At 47.4% G+C, this 20197-nt stretch overlaps 1 pseudogene across 1 annotated transcript in view; it reads right to left on the bottom strand.

The window, feature by feature from the left end:
* Positions 1-1431: 1431 nt before the first annotated feature.
* The window catches only part of LOC147001116 (hippocalcin-like protein 1), a 24947-nt pseudogene continuing 6181 nt past the window's right edge, over positions 1432-20197 (bottom strand). The window contains exons 2-4 of the transcript XR_015045185.1: positions 4004-4400; positions 2501-2606; positions 1432-1593 (exon numbers count right to left, since the gene is read on the bottom strand). The product of XR_015045185.1 is annotated as a hippocalcin-like protein 1 (transcript). The remainder of the gene's footprint in view (positions 1594-2500; positions 2607-4003; positions 4401-20197) is intronic.

Below are 20197 nucleotides of genomic sequence, written 5' to 3'. Positions count from 1 at the left end.
ACTCAATTGTTTAGCCACTGTTGCTGTTCCTCTTCAAGATACTGCTACCTGCTGAGAGGCCCAGGAGTTATTCCAGAGACTATGCCATATCCTGCACATAATCACCTTCAGCTGGTTTCAGGCTCCAAGAATGAATGGGTGGGAATGGGCCTACGCCCTCCTTTATAAGTGCATTTGTCATTAAACATTTGAACCTTGATCAGAACATTGTCTTGGCTCCATTTCTCTCTCATCCACCTAGTTTCCCTTTCTTTAAGTGCTGGCCTACCACTCAGGTGTACCCCCTCCAAGTGAACTGCTGGATGGCTTGCAAGATTGGTGGGTGACATTAGCCAAGACACATATTTGGCCCTGAGGTACTGCTTCTGTCCAATATCTAAAACACCTTCTAGCCAACAGCACCTTTCTCCTTGAGGTGAGGTGGGAGCAAAGACAATGTCTGGCCAATCTCAGAGTCTCCAGTGCTCACCCAGGACAGGTGCTCAGTGGGTGCTTCCTGAACATCATCAGACGGTCTGGGGCTCAGACTACAGGTTCTGTGGCTTAAAGCAGGAGGGCCAATGGCCTTGCTGTGTGTGAAGCCCACTGAGTGGGGAAAGGCTGGCATGTACTCCTCTCTGACAAATTCTCGGCTGTTCCAGACATTCAAGGACTTTCCCCATGTCTACCACTTATCTGCTTCATCCCCACACTCACTGGAGAGAGAACCATGAACAGGGTGCTTGGGGCAACACAGGAAACTCACAGACCTTGGTTTATTTGATCATTTTAATATGCCAGGCCAATGGAAAGCAAGGACATAACACACAGGAACACCTGTGTTTGCAGGACAGAGGGCAGATGTCCACAGCCCTGGGCATGCATGTATCTCCTGTGTAATTAGGAAAGTGAATACATAAATACCACAGCACAGCTAGACTTGGGGGTGGGGAGAATCCCAGGCCACAGGGGACCATGCTATAAAGGTAGTCAGAGGCTTTAAATACAGAGGCTGAACCTTCTCACTTTATACAAAACGTATATATTAAAAGTAAGGATACCACGGTATATACATGCAAGCAGCTTTGGTCAGAGAAAATAAACAAGGGAGGTGGAGCCACGCACAGGAAGGGTTGCCTGTCTGCTCTCCATGTTCTTCATCCTCACAAAGTCAACTGGGATCATTGAATAAATCAGCTGGTCTCGGTAAGATACTGAAACATCCTGTCTGGTGTCCTTAAGGGCCTCCAGGCCCTCTGTGGGCAGGGAAGGAGCCCTACAGCTGAGAACACTTGAAACCTTGGAAGGAACCAGCCTGGACTGGATGGGGAGGGACATATATTGGGTAAGATAGAGGAGGGAGCTGCATCCAGCCAGACCAGGTGAGTGTGATGTGCTGCCTGAACCCAGGTCCCGAGAGAGCAGGAGAAATCATGGAGAAATCCACTTTTGCAAACAAAGCTGAAGATGGCAGGTCAAGCCTGTGTTTCTCACAACTGTGTAAAGCCCATTCCCCTCAGAACTGGCTAGCACTGCTGGGATCACACTGCAGCAACCGGACAATGGATGGGTCGCTCTTGGCACCTTTGTTGAATTCTTCCAGGGACATTTTGCCTGAGGAATGGAAGAGGGAGACTTAGGATTAGCCAGTGCTCTGGTTAAAGTCTGGAACCCTCTGGAAAATGGACAATGTCCAGTCTCTTCTCTCTCTCTCTCCCTGTCTCTCTACCTCCCTCCTTCTCTCCCTCCTTTCCTCCCTTTTGTTTTGCTTATTGAAACAGGGTTTCCTCTGTGTACAGCCCTGGCTGTTCTAGAACTCACTTTTTAGACCAGGTTAGCCCTGAACTCACAGAGAGCCTCCTGTCTCCTATGAGCTCCGATTAAAGACGTGCCACCATGCCTGACCAGAGGGTATTTTCTTAACTAGTGATTGATGGAGCAGAGCCCAGCCCAGTGTAGGTGGTACAACTCTGGGCTAGTGATTCTGAGTTCTATAAGAAAGAAGGCTGAGCAAGCCATGGGGAGCAAGCCAGGAAGTAGCAACCCTTTCATGGTCTCTATATCAGCTCCTGCCTTCAGATTCCTGCCATGTTTGAGTCCTGCCCTCACTGCTTTTGATGATGAACAGTTATATGGAAACTGTGAGTGAATAAACCCTTTCCTCCCCAAGTTGCTTGTGGCCATGGTGTGTCATCAGAGCAATGGAAACCCTAACTCAGACAACGCGGATGAAGCCTGAAGGTCAGAGGGTCTACTGACATGCCCATGGTTATAGAGTCCTAGGAAGGGTACAGGATGCAAGCTAGGCGTACCTGACCCTAAATTCTAGTCTCCCTCCCTCAATCAGAGCTGAATCAAGTGGGCTAGAAAAGGGCAGGCCTATATAGGGCAGAGAGTGTATCCCAAACACCTCTGTGCCATCAACAGTTTCACAGGCTCATCTACTCCCCTCTCCCCACCCCACCCCCTCTCCCAATACCCTCTTCCCACCCGACCTGCTCACTCCTGCCATGTTTCCTACCATCATTGTTAGTGTCCATGTGCCTGAAGATCTTGTCTGTTTGCTTCTTGGGCATGGACTCGTCCCCAGGCATCTTCATCAAGGAGGACACCATCTTGTAAATGGCCTGCAAAGGGGCATCTGTGAGTGTGCTCTGGAGGATGGAGGGTGGGTTATGGTCTTCTCTCAGCTAACCAAGAAGCATGGACAGGGCAGAGTCAGGACCCTTCTCTCATCAGAACAAGTTTCACAGACAAGGAGCTGGGAAAAAGGAGCCAGGAAAGTTTAAGTGACTTTCAAGAGCACAGGATACAGCTGGGGCATGGAAGAATGGAGGGCTCCTTGGTTCGGAGTAGAGGGGAGGTTGTGGGGCAAAGCGTCTGTCTGAAAGGAGGATCTTTGGTGGGGAGCTGGGAAATCCTGGAGGAAAGGTCTTAGGGGAAATACATTGAGCCCTGCCCACCCATGCGTCCTGAATCTGCAGATCCAACAAACTACGGGTGGGAAATAGTCTAGAAAATGAAACTGGAGGTACACAGACAGTTTCTTGTTATTTCCCAAATAATACAAATTTTATTAACATCTATATTAACATCTATAGCCATTGTATTAGGCACTGTATACAACTACTTTATTTATTTATTTATTTTATGGATGTATGTAATTATTTATTTGGGGGAGGTGATCTCATGTGGAATTCAGTGGACAACTTGTGGAAGCTGGTTCTCTTTTCCTACCATGTGGGTCTTAGGGATCAAACCCAGGCTGCCAGGCTTGGTAGCAAGCACATTTACCCACAGAGTCAGCCCACTGGACCAAATACAGAGATGGTTTAGAGCATGGGGCAGGAAGATCCAGGGTGCACATAAGCATCGCTCCTGTAAAGAACTGACTGCTGACTCATCCTTTACTGTGTCATTGTGATTTCTATAGGAAGCCCTATAGACAACTAATGTGTATGCAGATGAACACCCACCCGTGCAGAGGCCAAACAGGAATACCGGTGTTCACAATATTCCCTTTACCCTCTCACTGAACCCATCTGGGGCTTACCATTTTATCTAGGTTGCCTGCTCAGCAAGCTTCTGGGACTCACTTGTCCCCTAGTTCTAGGGTTTCGGGCATGCTCAGCCACTCCTGCCTTTTCCGTGGGTGTTGGGATCAGAACTCAGGCTCATGCTGGGTATCAAGTCTTCTTCCCCACTGAGTCATTTTCCCAGTTCTTGCTTTGACAATTCTTAATCTTCTATCTGAGACTCAGATCTCATTAGAGGTTAAAAGAAAAAAAGACCCAGTTTATAGAATTGTGTGAATAAACCTGATGGATGAGCTCAGCTGGAGCCTGATGTTCAGCATGCAATTGATAGATGCTTGGTTTTTATCTTTACTCTCTGCAAAGACATGCATTCCTTTAGTATACCCAGGTAGCAAGTGGGCAAAGGAATGACCTGGTGTATGGGGCCAAGGATGCGGGTCCTGGATCCCTGCACTCCCCATGTGCCAGGCCCTGTCAAGTGTAGGTACCTGCACTATCTCCACCATTTCACTGCTGCTGATGTAGCCATTGCTGTCTAGATGGGACATGCTGAGGGCCCACTTGAGCTTCTATTCCAGCTTGCCCCGAGAGGTCAGGCTCAGAGCAATGATGAACACTCAGAAGTCGATGGTGCTGACACTGTAGGTGTCAAAGGTGTGGAAAACATGTTCAGCGAACTTAGAGGCTTCTCTGTAGGGGAAAAAGTTGGCCTATCTTGAAATTGTCCACAGTTAGGTGGCCAGTGGGACAGTCATTGAAGAAGCTCTTGTACCACTCCTGAAGCTCATGGTCGGTGAAATCCCTGTGTTTCCGCAGTTCCTGCAGCACCTCAGAACCCAGTTTGATGTTCTGCTTGCCCATGGCAGCTGGCAGTGGAGACTAAACCTGCAAGGCCAAGACACAAGGTGAGCTGTGGATACCTGAAACCCCAAGTCTGACTTCCTATCACAACCTAGCACCATGCTGGCTAAGCAATATCCTCTGTATGTCCAGTGACATCCATAACAGCAGTGGTTCTCAGCCTTCCTAAAGCTGCAACCCCTTAATACAGTTCTTCATGTTGTGGTGAACCCCCAGCTATAAAGTCATTTTTGTTGCTACTTCATAACTGTAATTTTGCTATGGTTCTATATAACATGGCAAAACCCAGAACACTCTAGGAAAGATAGTAAGAATATCTTTTTATGGATAAATACAGTCTACTTGGAGCATGCATGCAGAATCATGGTATAAGAGGACAGGGAGAGACAACCTAAAATCAGTGTAATGAAGCTTTGTCAAATGTCCTGTGAGGGTTAAACAAAAGGCAGGATTGAGACAAAACCCTCAGCTCATCAGCTTGGGAAAAAGGGGTCTCGTGGACCCAATCCTGACTCTTCACTTTGAACAGCTCGTTCTTTTTCTCGTGGGGGACCCAGTGTGTTTGTTTCCTGGTCACAGATACATTTGCTGATGCTGCATAGTAAATAAATCCCGCCTGCGTAGGCGGATGTTAGTGGTTCACATTCCTACCTAACACAACTAGGGTAAATTTAGAACTAGGTTGACACCCATCCTGAGTGGACTCAGGGATGATACCAGAGAACAGGAACATGGCTTTGGCCCTTCAAAGTTCAACTTCATTTATCAGCAACCCTAATTTTATAAATTACATTTAAAAACCCCATTCTTACCCAGATTTCTGGGTTAATCTGGGTAAGTAGGGTTTCATGGGGACCCAGGTATTAAAGCTTTGAAGCATGTTGACAGGGGGCTTTTAGACCCCCCCAAGACCTCCCTGTCCCCCTACATATAATACTGGTAGAAGTTACCAGCACATGCCATGCTGTTTTAACCCTAGAAAAGACACCTGGGGACCTTATGGGAGTCCCCACTCTTTATTATGACTATGAGATATTGTTCTGCCAGGGAGATCTAGAATTGGCATCAATTGGTCGGTGAATGTCGATGTGCATGTTAACAGCTGAAACAGCCCCAATGGAAATTCAGGACTGTGCTTCACTGGCCAGCACACCCCACTGCAGTCTCCCACAAGGTCCAAGTGTGAGATCCTGCAGTGATTGGCCACTGGACATTAATGCTCATTCACTTCCCTACCTCAATTTTGGTTTCTTTCTTTCACAGTAACACACCTGCATAGCTCAGTTATTTTTGAAAGGTGAAGAAGAACTAGTGTGGGTGAGTCTCCTCTACCCAAGTCCCAAAGGAAACCACTCTGAACTTCTCAGAGGCTTATGAATTCTAAGCTCTAGGTGCTAGGTCCTGTTAAGGAAGATGAGACATGCACTCAGTATTACCTGCTACCGCCCTTGTCTTCTTCACCTCTTTCCCAGGCTGTTAGCGTTCTATGTACATATTTTATTTACTTATCTAGATGACTAGGAGATATTTAAAGTTCCTTGTTCAACACAGACATGTGGCAGCTTGATATTGCCTTGCAAAGCACACATTTACTTATCTAAACACGTCCTCCCCTTTACAAACAACCAACTCAAATGTCCACAGTGTCTTGATCAGAAATAATCATCAAGTCAGGTAGCCGTGTGCCACACATCTGTAATTCCAGAACTGGAGGGTGGGGGCAGCAGGATCAGGAGTTCAAGGTCATCTATGACTATATAACAAGTTCATGGCCAGCCTGAGCTACATGAGAACCTGTCTAACAAAGTTATATTAGAAGAAAGAGAACAGGAAGGCCAGTAGTGGTGCATGCCTTTAACCCCAGCACTCAGTGACAGTGCAGACAGATAGGAGCTCAAGGAAGGCTACCTTGGACTACAGAGGAAGTTATAGGATAGCCAGGACTACACAGAAAAACCCTGGCTCTCTCTCAGAGACATACACACAAACACCACCACCCCCCCACACACACAAACACACAGAGAGACAGACAGAGAGAAAGAGAGACAGAGACAGACAGAGAAAGAGAGACAGAGAAAGACAGAGAGACAGAGAGATATCTACAAATGGAAGAAGATTGTGCACAAGGGCATGTGGCCATTGCTGCCATCTGTGAGAACTGGTCAGATGGGTTTGTGAGTGGAGGCCTCCTGTGGAAGAACTTACTGGAAAGGTAAAGTTGACTGAAGTGGGGAATAGGCTGGATGGACCTTGTAAGACCTTTTGTCTTATTTTCCTTTGTAATTTTATTTATTTGTTTTCTGAGATAGGGTCTCATGTAGCTCAGGCTGGCTTCAAACTTACTATGTAGCTGAGGACAAACCTCACCCTTACCTTCCTGCCTCCCCTGTCTAGCCGTCACAGGTGTGAGCCACAATGCCTGGCTCATTTGCAGGGTTTTTATTTTGTTTTGTTGTTGTTGTTGTTTTTATTTTTTTATTTTTTTGGTTTTTGAGACAGGGTTTCTCTGTATAACCCTGGCTGTCCTGGAACTCACTTTGTAGACCAAGCTGGCCTCGAACTCGGAAATCCCCCTGACTCTGCCTCCCAAGTGCTGGGATTTAAGGTCATTTGCAGTTTTAAGTTGTCAAAATGTGTCCATGTGTTCTTTTCTTTTTTTCTCTTTCAAACGTTAAGAATATTTATTTATATAGTATGTAACAAATGTTTTTCTTCTTATATAATACATTGTTAGATTGCCTGGTACCTGCAGAGGCCTGAATAGTATGTCAGATCCCTGGAACTGGAGTTACAGAAGTTGTGAGCCACCATGTGGTTGTAGGGAACAGGACTGAACTGGGGTCCTCTGCAAGAACAGCAAGAGCCCTCTCTCCAGGATCCCAGTTCCCTTAGATTTTATTTTCTACTCAAAGAAGAAGCATCCCCAAATCACAGTGTCCCAGCCTCTATCTCTTGACCGGTGGCATGTCTAAGAACCTCTGAGTTGATAGAACACTATAGGCTAAGCCCTGTCTGGGAGGGGCTTCAGGAACAAGAAATAGAGACAGAGCCTTGGTGCTGGCACACAGCTCTAATCCCAGCAGTCAAAAGGCAGAGGCAGCCAGAAAACTTTGAGCTCCATGCGAGCCTGGTTTACAGTGAGAGGACCCTGTCTCAAAAACAAAAAAAATAACTGAAACACAGAACTAAGGTCCTGGAGGACCTGCATAGAAGGGCGCAGGCTCTCTTATGTCCCCCAGTGATGGCTGACTGCCAGAAACTCTGTTTTCTTGCTACACTCACTTCCTACCTCACAGCCTTGGTTCTACCAAGGTTTAGTGTCCTCTTTCCTTATCACCTACAGCCTGGGCTTCAACCACGAGTCAGCCAACCTTTCTCTTGCTCACTGGACATTAAGCTTGACAGGATGGCCAGTGCTGGCCGGAAGTACCCCCAGAAGTTAGCTACATCCAGCTCTGAACAGAAGCCCACAAAATCAACTTCTCCAGCCACAGAGAGTCTGCTGTAAGAGGACAAATGTGACTACTGGTGGCTGAGGGGTCACCACAGGCCTAGGATAAACATACAGATGAAGAGCTAGCTGCTCTCCATGGAGCCCACTACCCAGGGCTCTAATCCACACCCCAACACAGAGTAGGAGCATATCATGACTCTTTGGGAAGGGATAGAAATGCCCTAGTTTTATTGTAGGTAATTCATTTTGGAAACTCAATTAACCAGACATATGTAAAATTGAAGCACACTGTGTTCCTGGGAACACAGAAGTGGAGGTAAGAATAGGGTAGCCAACAGTGGGAGGGTGGTACACCTGGTGATGGTTGGTCCAAAGAATCCCTTAGTGGCGCAGGACAAGAGGTGCAAAAAGAGATATCTGGGGATAATCCAGGAATATTCATGGGGAAGGAAGGAAGGAAGGAAGGAAGGAAGGAAGAAAGGAAGGAAGGAAGAAGGAAGGAAGAAGGGAAAAAGGGAGAATGGAAGGAAGGAAGGAAGGAAGGAAGGAAGGAAGGAGGAAGGAAGGAGGAAGGTGGCAATGAAGAAGGAAGGAAGAAGGGAGGAAGGAAGGAAGGAAGGAAGGAAGGAAGGAAGGAAGGAAGGAAGGAAGGGAGGGAGGGAGAGGGAAAAGGAGGGCAGGGGAGGGAGAAGGGAACTGGAGTACCTAGAGGAAGGGACAATGAGCTGAGCCAGGAGGTGGCTACTAGGATGTTACTGTCAGAGGAAGGCCCTCAGGAGGCCCTCAGGCAGGAGAAAAAACTGTGAAACAAGGTGAGCAGGAGACCCCAGAAATGAGGGTAGAGTTTGGGGTGGTAGCAAGTAAAAGGTAGAGAAGCCAGGCTGGACCAAGATGGGAGGTGTGGGGTCCCCTGCTCAAATACTAGTATTGGAGAGAAAAGACCTAGACCTGGTGAAAGCAAGTAGCTCCAAGGCCCTCAAAACTGAACCATTCACACAGGGAATCTTACAATGTGTCTCTGGCCTGGGGTCCACTTAGAAATGTCACCCATCCGATACATCTTGCTAACCAGAGAACTGACCATCAGAGAGCTGCAGAACCTCTCCTAAGTGAGCCAGGACCTGAATCCAGGATACCTGGCTATGGAATTGTGCTGATATGACAGTCCCAGAGAGGGCAATGTGGAAACAGCTGCATTGCCACCATAGCTTGTGGCTTGTGCTTGTGGCTCCTCTTCATGATCAACAGCCCTGCACCCCACTGCCTTGCCACAGACCCTTGGTTTCCAGCTCATGCACGCAGCATCCACTCACCTCATTGAACACACATCACTGCTGTGTCTGTGATTTGTCATCTAACAGATGCTACTAGAATGCCAAACTCCTTGTACCTGCTCTGCAGATATCTGCCGGGAGGAGGCTGCAGTGCAGACAGCCTTGCAGGTGTTGGAGGAGAGGATTCATTTCCCAGCTCCTTACCAAATATTTCTGAGGAGGGAGCTCCAGAACACAGGGCTGTGCAGCTGCCCAAACTTTGCCTCCTCCCTGGTATCAAGCTGCTAGTCAAAATGAATGCTTTGCATTCGTTTATGACATTCTTGCTGCTGTGTTGATAGTACACACGCGTGCGCGCGCACACACACACACACACCCTTGTTCCCAGGATATACTAATACTAATTTGGAGGCAGGAAGAACTTTGACATAGCCTCCAAGCAGATCCACGTGACCCTCTTTGGATGCAAAGAACAAGGCGTAAGCATCAGGAGGATGGAGACCACCCGGGAACCTTCAACCCATGTTTCAGGGCTATCCCTGAGGCGTTGAGGGTTCATGGGATGTAGAAAAGGGAAAAGGAAGGGTCTGAGCCTCGGGACCTGGTTCTGAGGAGCAATGGCTTGAAGATCTGTTCCTGCATGCAATGTCATTCAAAGAAAGGGTGGTGACAATGGGAATGTATCTGGCCATCTTAAGCACCTGGGACCAATGGCATAAGCAGTATGAGATAATGAAGAAGAGGGGGTAGGATTGACCCTTTTCGGAAACTCCAGTAAAGAAGGGCTCTATGTAAAGAAGCCTCAGTCCTGGAGGGACTCTGTGGAGCATAGTCCTCCTGCTCTGCCATGTTCCACTACACCCAGATAGGAAAACACACCTTTACAATGCTAAGTGCTGCTGAGACTCTTGAATATCCAGCAGCTATCCCTGAGCCATAGGAACTCTCAGCCAGTGTAGTCAGTGACAGTGACCCCCCTTCCTCTCCAAAGGGGACAAGGATTCAGTACAGATGCTTGGGACAGAGAACCAACAGTCATAGAGCAATCTAGCCAAAGAACCCTGAGGGAGGACAAGAAAGCAGGCTCCCAGCAGCAGAAACCCCCCACCCCCACCTTAGCCTCCTTTTTGACAGATACACTCCGTCACCTGGGAGAGTGGATCACCAGAGAAGCCCATACTTGAGCAGGCAGTCAGGAACTGCCCCAGTGTTTTCCAGTCTCTTGGGTTCTTGAAGTATAGATGCTTGAGTCATGATGGATTGTGGTCCCTACTCTTGAGTGCTCTGCACTACAATGGCACATTCCTAGGCAGGAGAACTAGGTGCTCTGGCCAAGAAGATGGAACTTAGAGTCAAAACTGAAGGCCCGGAGGGGATGTTGGAAGAAGACAGAGCCTCCAGGGAGTGGTAAGCGGTCTCACGTGGCTCAGCTAGGAGTTAGCAGAATGAATCCCATTGAGAAAGAAAAGACCTAGGTTAGAGCTGTGCTCTTTCCTTTGGGTTTTGATCTACCCTGGGCCCCTTCCCTGCTAACATCCTGAGAGGCAGTGAGTTTCCAAGGTGTGTTTAGCTGGTACCCAAAGAAGCTCCTGGCCAATAAAGTGGCTTAATGCTGACATTCATGAAACTGCTAAGTGGAGCCCACAAATGCTGGCGGCCTCATAGATGCTTCCTGGGACTCGCCCGTAGATGTCTAACAGAGAACTGGATAAAATATTTAATATGAGAGATCTCATTTTAGCTCTTCAGAAGGCACTGAGACAGCAGCAAAGATGTGTGATGGGCTCAGTGGTACACACCCCTTGACCCCTCTGTCATTCATTAAGCAACCAAGCCAGCCAACATGATGTTTAGCTGTTTGGGAAAATGCTTGACAAAAAAAGAACGCTTATGCAGGGGCAGAAAAATCACTGTGCCTGCTCCCCTGAAGAAAAATACCTACCTAGCTCCGGCCATCAGACTAACCCAGGCTTCATTGATCAGACAATCCTATTTTCATCTTTTTAGTGGGGAGGAATGAGGGTTTCTTGGTTTCACATGGCAACCTCTCACTTCATATTCTAGCAGGGCTTAGATCTGACAGATAACAGCCTTGGAGCATCAAGGATATGTGACTTCACAGTAATGGGAATTGGGGGAGGGAGCTAACAGCCCCTACCCCTTCTCCCAGGGTCTGTTATGCTCTTATTGTCCTTAACACACTGAATTGTAAAGTAAAGAAAGAACAAACAAGTAGCTGGGGAGGGAGCTCTGTGAAAGTATTTAACCTGAGGTTGGTACTGCAAGTAAAAAGCTTTGCTAACAGCACAGTTGTGCTGTAGCTGGGAAAGGCCCTTGGGAGCTCCAGTGTCCCATTAACCACAGCTCAGTGCTGGCTAGGAACATGCGTGGTACAGTTCATCCCACCACGCAGCAATCTCATCAGTCAGAATGCCAAACCTCAAGCACTGATAGACATAGACCCTGGAGGGAAGGTGGTGGGAGACGTGGGTACCAAATCCCTAGGAAGTTCTGGACTCAGGAGAGACTGGGTGCATCCTCTGTGAATTTGAACTTCAACAGACCATCTGGACTTGGCTGATGGAGAGCCTGTTCCATGTCAGGTGGACCAGAAGGTGGCAGGGGAAATCAGCCTCGACTGTGCTCTTTCTTACGGTGACCAGCAGAATATTGTTCCTCGTCCTCTTCCTCCTTATCCTCGTCTTCCTCCTCCCCCTCGTCCTCCTCCATCCTGCTGTAGGTGAAACTAAAACAGCCTTAGCCTCCACTTCAGTGCAGCCCTCTGCAGAATGGCCATCAGCTACAGGATGCACCTGGAGCCACACAAGCTGCACTGAGGCTGAACGGACACGAGAGGGCACAGGCTGGCGGATTCCCTTGCCCTCTGTAGACACCCCTTTCAATTTCTAAACTAGGCAAGAAAGCATAGTAGGTCTAAACCAGAGATTATCAATGGGTGGGTCCCAACTCCTTGGGGATTGCAGTACTCTTCATAGGGGTTGCCTAAAACTATCAGAAAACACATATCTATATTACGATTTGTAACGATAAAATTTACAATTATGAAGTAGCAATAAAAATAATTTTTTGGTTGGTGTGACCATGACATGAGGAACTGTATTAAAGGGTCACAGCATTAGAATTTGAGAACCACTAGTCCAAACTAAGTAAGTCCTTAGGGTAAAATAGACAGTTATTGGGCCCGCTTGAAATACAATGGGTTAAATTCAACAGGCTGTGGACATTGTTCACCCCGTTTCTCTTTCCTCTTTCCATGTGGTTGTAGGAAAATCTCATATTATATATGAATGTCATCATATTTCTTGGACAGCGTTGAGCAGTACCAAGGACTCTGGAGCTGATGCCACCACACAGGGATCCAATTAGCATCCTAAGACATCCGGTGATCACTTTACTCACTGATACCAGGAGTGAGAGATAATGTGTTGCCATCCCACAGTCCTCCTCAGGTCCACAGACCTATCCTGCAGGGCTACCTTGGACCTCTCTGGAGAAGCCAGCTATAAGGGACCAGAAGCCTGAGTCCAGCCAGGGAGGCAGAGGCTACAGTGAGAGAGGTACCCTCCTCTTCTGAGTGGGACAACAGCCAGTCACGCAGTGAGATCTATGGGAGGGAGACTAGAGTGTTACTGCAACCTCAGCCTGCCATCTGAACCATAGATCCCATGTCACAGTATTAGTCACTGCAAAACCATCCTGACTCCCAAGCCACATTCCAGGAGCGCACACTCCCAATTCCCCAGAGCCTCAATGACTGTTTAAAAAAAAAGGCAGCAGAGCCATTGAAATAACTCCCTGGGTAAAGGCACCAGGCACCAAGCCTGATGACTTGAGTTTACACCTGAGAACTCACGTGGTAGGAGGAGAGAACTGAATCCCAGAGGCTGTGTCCTCTGACCTACATTCACTGGATCACTTGCCCACCACACACAAACTAATCCATATGCATAAAACTTAAGCAACAAGGTAAAAGTGCAATGTAAAAGGAGAAAGAGGGGCAGCTGGCAAGGCTGCAAGGAAAGCCCCACCCCGCACTGTCAGACCTCTCTCCCTCTGCTCTTTCCCAAGACCCAGATGGCCCACAAGAGTTGGGGAAAAGAGGAGGTGGAGAAAAGAACAGGAAATCCCCAAGAATTTTTTTCTTAACAGAAACTGCTACTGTAACAGGATGGGAGCCATGTGGGTGACTCTCCTCACTAAGCTAGGCTCATCTGGGTCACACCCACTCCAGTCACCCAGGAAGCTCCTACTCACACCCTGCAGGCTGCTCAGACACAAACATCCCACCACTCCTTGGGGGCGGATTTCCCAGACTCCATGGTCACTCTCCCCAACATCCTGAATGGCATTCCTGACCTTTTGTAAAGACTTACACTTTTGGGACATCATTACTGTCATCATCATTGCTTTTCCCCTCTTTGGGCCCTGGTAAGTCTGTTTCAACCCCAGGGTTTCTGCACCTGCAGATCCTCCACCTCTCTGCCCTTCTTGCTGTCTGTTTCAGAGAGGTTGAGTCCTCGGGTATATGTGCTTTCTCTTGGAAGAGGCCTCTAGGATTAGCATCAATTCTCATCTACCTTCAGACTCTGGTCCTGTTTTGTTCAGAGCACTTCCTCAGACCAGATACTGAACTCCCTTTTCCTGTGTGTGTGCATGTGTATGTGTGTGCATGTGTGTGTGTGTGTGCATGTGTATGTGTTAAACACTATATTAGAGTTTAACTGCTGTGAACAGATACCATGACCAACCATGGCAACTCTTACAAAGGACAGCATTTCACTGGGGCTGGCATACAGGTTCAGAGGTTTAGTTCATTATCATCAAGGAGGGAACATGGCATCATCCAGGCAGGCATGGCACAAGAGGAACTGAGAGTTCTACGTCTTCATCTGAAAGTAGCAGAATACTGCCTTCCAGGCAGCTAGGATGAGGGTCTTAAAGCCCACACCCACAGTGACATGCCTACTCCCACAAGGCCACACTTACTCCAAAAGTGCCACACCTTCTAATAGTGCCAATCCCTCTCCAAGCATATACAAACCATCACACACACCCTCATGCACACACACATGCACCCTCATGCACACACACATGCACCCTTATACACATACACACATGCATGCTTTCCCATGCAGGATATAGAGGTTGACAAGAGAATGTTTTTTCCTTCTTTTTGCTTTTCTTTACTCTGCACTTCTCCCAAGACAGGGTTTCTCTGTGTAGCCCTGGCTATCCTGGAACTCACTCTGTAGACAAGGCTGGCCTCAAACTCACAGAGACCCACCTACCTCTGCTTCATGAATACTGTGATTGAAGTTGTGTGCTGCCACTGCCCAGCTATCTTTTTCGTTTTAAAAAAGATTTTTTAAATTTCTATTCACATGTATGTCTGTGTGTATCTATGCTTAGAGGAGAGAAGTCAGGGCTCTGCAACTGAAGTTCCTGGTGGCTCACAGAGCCAGATGTGGGTGCTGTGAACTGAATTCAGGTCCTCTGAAACAGTAGTAGTTGTTTGTAAGTGCAGAGCCAGGTCTACATGTATTGAGTATATTCTCAATACATGCTGAGCACAGCCATACGGCCTGCCAAGGTAGACAGCTATCAGCAAGTCTGTGTGCAGACTTGTACACGCATTCATCCACAGGCAGATGGGAGGGAATGTAGGAGGTGCCCATCTTCAGAGGGATCTTTCTACTGATCATCCTCTGACTTCTGACACCATAGCAAAGTTCTGACATAAATTAGGAACTATCTGACCCAGACTCTCCTCATTCAGTGGCGAGGTGTTTGGCTACAGAGGAGTCACTGGGTGTACACCAAAGTATCCAAGGGCCTCAGGATGAGAAGAGACACTATAGGCTAGAACTTGTACTCCTCTGACCTCTTTGTCTGCTTCAGATTCCAGACATCAGTTTCCAGGTTTGGCTGGACCCTACCATGCACTTGTGCATGAATGGCATCTGGAGTTGAGGACCCTGGGGCTGGAAGCATGTATGCAGGTGACATTCAGTCATATAGACTCAGGAACTGCTCTCTTTAGCACCAGAAGTGCACACCATATAACATTGTGTCTATTTTCGATTGAGGGGACCCAAAGACCCTCTTTCCGAAGACAGGGGACTCTTTCTGGGTATCTCCTTCAGACTCACTGACAACCTGGAGAGCGTGTCTATGGAATGTGGGGAAGTGAAGAAAATGGCAGCAGGAGATATCCTCTCCCTCCAGAAGATGAAGGCCAGAAAGGAACTCTACCTACAGGAAGTCCTGAGGACACCCTGTGCCATGAAATTCCCTCTATGAATGCTGTAGGAGCTTGGGTGTCTGGGGCTGGGGGTAGGAGTGAGGGAGACCCATCCACTCCCAGGTCGGCTGGGAACTGCTGGTCTAAGTCTCAAGGGAATTAGCTGCATTTACCAGAAGCCAGGGACAGAAGTACTGCTTGACATTTGCCTCTCAATCTTGCAGACCTCTTGAAGGAGCAGCCATTGGGATTAGAAAGAACCATGAAACATGCACAAACTCTGAAACAATGGTGGTGATGCTGGCCTCATGGTTAAGTAGGCCTGGTTCATCCTGGTACTTACAGGGTTCTTCTTACCTCTCAGCCTCAGTTTCCTGACCTGTCCTCTGAGATCACTGAATTGGCTGTCCCCACAGTCTCTACGAATGGCACCCCTCTCATCCATAGCTCTAATGCTCTGCAGGCCTATTGGCCTTGGGGTGACTTATCTAGGGCCAAGTGGAGGCCAAGGCAGAGCAGGGATCAGAAACACTGGGGGATGATGCACAGGCTCCACAAGCTGCTAGACCACGCCCATGGAAAAGAAGACCACAGGTCACATAGGGCACTGGCACCTGGATGAGCTCACAACATCCCTTCCCTTGTCCCAAGTACCCAAACAAAGCTGATTGTGTGTGTGTTTACATGTGTATGCACGTGTGTACCATGTGTGCATTTGTGTATGCATGTTCTATGTGTGTGTTTGTGTGTGTGTGCATATAATTCCTATGAACCCCCATTAACAGAAGCCTGGTGAGATACTGGTCACCCTCAGCTGCAATAACATTGTCACAAAGCCAGTGTGGGTGACGGTCATAGCCATGGCTCTCTGGACTCAGAATATTAATTATAACTCAACTGGTGACTGGGCTATTCAGATGCAGCTGTGTGTTGCTCCTGGACCTTTTCCCTTCTGGTCATTAGGATGGTTGATGGAGCATCCTGGCTGGGCTTGGAAAGGCTCAAAGGAGCATCCAAGGTCCTGCTCTGGACCTTACTGGGTCTGATCCCAGCCAGACCTTTTCCTCAAAGCCCATATTGTCCAGACATGCTTCCCTGGCTCAGAAAATGGCACATAGAAATGTACACATGGAGTAAAAATATATCCCAACACAGACAGCCCACAAGCCATCACCAATCTGGGCAAAGATACACACAATCAGCATCATGAATATAACTTAGCCCCCTGTAGAGCCACCTCTGAAGGCCATCTCTTACATCCCTGTCTGCTCCCCACATGGGGACTGGAGGCCTCTTCCCAGTGAACAGTATTATGGGACAGTTCCTAAATAGTCTTGTACCTCACTCAAAGCTGTCATTGTCCCCTGAGATCCTCAGGACAGACCAAGGAGGGAGGCCCTGTGTTACCTCCATTTCCTTGAGAGGGAAAATGGGGCTCACAGGGAGGCTAGTAATTGACTCAAGAGCTAAGTGGCAGTCAGAATGGGACAGGAAAGTCCTGTCACCTGAGCACAACTTCTCTTCCTAGGCTACAGCACTGTCTCAGTTTCCCCTTTGGTGCAGAGTCTCTCCATTCACAGCAATGATCATACTTGCAATGTTCTTACTGAACCAAGCACTGGTTTGGCCCAGAGTTTGTTCTAAAGTGCAGGAGACCTAGGACTTCCCTTGCTCTGCAGACTGGGGGGTAGGGGTGGGGACTGTGTGTCTTCCCTCCTCCCACCCAGCCAGGTAGACTGGACACCATGAAGTCAAGAGGGCATCACTTCATTCATTACCTCGCATCACTGCCTAGCCAGGAGCTATAAACAAAGCAGGCACTCAATACTCAGTGCTTTACAAAGGACTACCCCTAAATTCAGACTCAGACCAAAAATCCAAGATCTGAACTAGAAAAGCCATGCACTTCCCTAACAGATATGTGCACATTAGGGTGGGAATATGCACCCTAGTGCAGGTGCCCATGGAGGCCTGAAGAGGACACTCGATCCCCCAGAGCTGGAGTTACCAGTGAGTGTGAGCCTCTCAACACGGGAGGAAATGAACTAGGATCTGCTCAAAGAACAGTAAGAACTCAGGTGCTTCTCTGCCATTCGGTATTCCTCAGGGGAGAATTCTTTGTTCAGTTCTGAGCCCCATTTTTTAATGGGGTTATTTGATTTTCTGGAGTCCACCTGAGGTGTATATCCAGAAGATGCTCCAATATGTAATAAGGATACATGCTCCACTATGTTCATAGCAGCCTTAATTATAATAGCCATGAGCTGTAAAGAACCCAGATGCCCCTCAACAGAGGAATGGATACAGAAAATATGGTACATTTACACAATGGAGTACTACTCAGCTATTAAAAAGAATGAATTTATGAAATTCCTAGCCAAATGGATGGACCTGGAAGGCATCATCTTGAGTGAGGTAACACAATCACAAAGGAACTCAGACAATATGTATTCACTGATAAGTGGTTATTAGCCCAAAACTTAGGATACCCAAGATATAAGATACAATTTGCTAAACGCATGAAACTCAAGAAGAATGAAGACCAAAGTGTGGACACTGTGCCCCTTCTTAGAATTGGGAACAAAACACCCATGGAAGGAGTTACAGAGACAAAGTTTAGAGCTGTAATGAAAGGATGGACCATCTAGAGACTGCCATATCCAGGGATCCATCCCATAATCAGCTTCCAAACGCTGACACCATTGCATACACTAGCAAGATTTTGCTGAAAGGACCCAGATATAGCTGTCTCTTGTGAAACTATGCCGGGGACTAGCAAACACAGAAGTGGATGCTCACAGTCAGCTATTGGATGGATCACAGGGCTCCCAATGGAGAAGCTAGAGAAAGTACCCAAGGAGTTAAAAGGATCTGCAACCCTATAGGGGGAACAACATGATGAACTAACCAGTACCCCGGAGCTCTTGTCTCTAGCTGCATATGTATCAAAAGATGGCCTAGTGGGCCATCACTGGAAAGAGAGGCCCATTGGACTTGCAAACTTTATATGCCCCAATACAGGGGAATACCAGGGCCAAAAGAATGGGAATGGGTGGATAGGGAAGTGGGGGGGGGTATGGGGGACTTTTGGGATAGCATTGGAAATGTAATTGAGGAAAATACGTAAAAAAAAAAAAAAAAAAAAAAAAAAAAAGAACAGTAAGAACTCTTAAGCACGGAGCCACCATGCCAGTCCCCATATGTATTTTTTATTAGATATTTTCATTATTTACATTTCAAATATTATCCCCTTTCCTGTTTCCCCTTTGGAAATCACCTATCACTTCCCCCATTCCTATGCTCCCCAACCTACACACTCCTACTTCCTGGCCCAGGCATTCTCTTATACTAGGGCATAGCACCATCACAGGACCAAGGGCCTTTCTTCCATTGATGACTGACTAGGCCATCCTCTGCTACATATGCAGCTGGAGCCATGGGATTCTTTTTGGTTGGTGGTTTAGTCCCAGGGAGCTCTGGGGGTACTGGTTGGTTCATGTTGTTTCTCCTATGGGGCTTCAAACCCCTTCAGCTCCTTGGGCCCCATATGTATTTTTAACTGACTTTATTTTAGGGCAGTTTTAGATTCATAGAAAAATTGAGAGACAGGCACAGAGACATTCCCTGGGCCCATCTGGTCAACACCCTCCACCAGAATGGGGCATCTGTAGCATGGACAATCATTGCCCTCACTCGGTCTACAGCCTACACAGCATTCATGCTTTGAGCTGCATGTTCTGGGTTCACAGATGCATGTCTTCTACAATGTATACAGACCAGCTTCACTGACCTCAGATACTCCATGCTCCACCTTGTCCATATTTTCTCAAAGTGTTTCAAAGCCCCCAGATTCAATAGGTTCCAGGAGTTTTGATTTGACACTCATGGGGTCAAAGTGCAGGCAGATGGTGGAACCTGTGGAAGGTCAGACACACAACCTGGTGGTTGGAGCAGAAGTCACCAGGCAAGTAAGTACACAAACAATATCAGCTACTGATTTCCTCATCCTGCCTTCCCCACAACCTTGGTCAAGAGCCATGCTCCAAGGGGCTCACTGAGGGAGAAGAGACTCTGGGACATGCCTTGTCACTCTTGGCTAAGTGGAACACCCACAATGCAAATTCCTCAGCCCAGGCCCTGCTTTATGCATTCATTCTTGTTAACCAAATTGATCACAAGGTGTACACACGACACGATTTCATGCAGTCAGGAAGAAAAGTGAAATCATGATACTTACACAGAAACAGAAGAAACTAGGAATCATTGTTAAGCAAAATGAATCAGAATCAAAAAGGGAGGTGTGCGTGTACATGTGCTGTGTGGTGTGTGTGAATATAAGTATGTGGTGTGTACATGTGTATGTGTGGAGTATGTGTATATGTGTGAATGTATGTATGTGGTATGTATGTGACTGTGTGGGGGTATGTGTGGTGTGTGTATGTGTGTTACTGTACATGGTGTGTGTGCATGTGTCTGTGTGGTGTATGTGTGTGTGTGTGTGAATGTAAGTATGTGGTATATGTGCGTGTGCAGGTTTTTGTGGGGGCGTGTGTATATGGTGTTTATGTGTGTGTGCTTGGTGTATGTGTGGTGCGTGTATGTTTATGTGTGTGGTGTGTGTGTGTGTGTGTGTGTGTGTGTGTATGTGTTAATGTACGTATGTAGTATGTGTGTGTGTGACCTTATTAGCAGAGACCCAAGAGGACTTTCTTCCTGTATCACAAGAAAATGAGGGTTGGCTATGTTTCTGTTTTGTCTGTTAGGGTCTGAGGTTACAAGTGTGTAAAACCACATCTTACTTTCAATTGCATTTCAGTCATTGGGCACAAGC

The sequence above is a fragment of the Mus caroli genome, unplaced genomic scaffold (assembly GCF_978045245.1).
Source record: "Mus caroli unplaced genomic scaffold, Mus_caroli_1 scaffold_14, whole genome shotgun sequence".
Taxonomy (NCBI): domain Eukaryota; kingdom Metazoa; phylum Chordata; class Mammalia; order Rodentia; family Muridae; genus Mus; species Mus caroli.
This window is presented reverse-complemented; position numbering and strand designations above follow the sequence as displayed.